Below are 1130 nucleotides of genomic sequence, written 5' to 3' on the forward strand. Positions count from 1 at the left end.
CATGGAAAATAGATGCACGTCATCAAAAGGCCGTAGAGGACAGCATGCTAGAGTTCTTGAAGCGCCTCAAATACAATGAAGATATACTACTTCCTTACAACTTCCAGTGAGTCACACTGTCTTGTACTACAAATTCTCTGTTTTGCCTACTAGCTACCTATATGTTTTTGCTTACATATGCCCGCTTAATTAAGACATGCAAACGTGTGTGCATGCAGATATCACTGGGTCTTGTGTATCATTAAAGTTGACGCCGGAACGGTTGAAATACCGGACTCACTACTCAAAGAAAAAACTGACTATAACATCTTGTTTGAGATAGTCAACAGGTAATTTCAATCATTATTAACTATATATCTCGGCCTATTTAGTTCGTCATTTCATGATATGAACTATTTAATAATCCCTTTATTCATTTTCTTTGTCGGCGGGCAGGGCTTGGGCAAGGTTCATCAGCGTCACGGAAGGCGAATGGAAAGAAAAGCTTAAATGGGGAAGACCCAAGGTAAGTAATTAAGTAGTACTAGCTAGCTGCCATCTTTTTAATTATCATGCTTGATTAATTATTATCTGATCAAATTCCATTCTCGTAAAGGCCCTGAAGCAGGCGCATGGGACTGATCTGTGTGCATTCTGCGTTTGCGAGAACATTCGCATGATGGCGTCCGAAAGAAGCAGATCTCAAAGACAGGAATGGATACGCTTGTCAAAACATTATTCACAATTTTTACACCATTATCGATATCTAGTCACACAACTAATACACATGCATATTGATCTCCTTCTTAACAGTTCAGAGAGGTGCGGGAGAAGCTCCTAGAAACGGAGCGCGTAGAAGCACTTCAAGAGGAAATAGCGGGATTTTTGCTCGACCAGGTCATAAATCCGAAGGGAGAATACTATTACCCGCTATCGCCCTCATGAAAACCACTTTCAATTGTCATCGTGCTCCGAAGGCACCAATTAGGCTAATGCCACTGGCTCCGAAGGCAACATGCATATGTAGGAGAAATTGTATATAGCTATACATGTGTGTATGTGTGAATTAATTAATATGATGGTTTGTGAGACATTGATGATATATATATATATATATATATATATATATATATATATATATATATATATAT

Source organism: Triticum dicoccoides, chromosome 6B (assembly GCF_002162155.2).
Source record: "Triticum dicoccoides isolate Atlit2015 ecotype Zavitan chromosome 6B, WEW_v2.0, whole genome shotgun sequence".
Taxonomy (NCBI): domain Eukaryota; kingdom Viridiplantae; phylum Streptophyta; class Magnoliopsida; order Poales; family Poaceae; genus Triticum; species Triticum dicoccoides.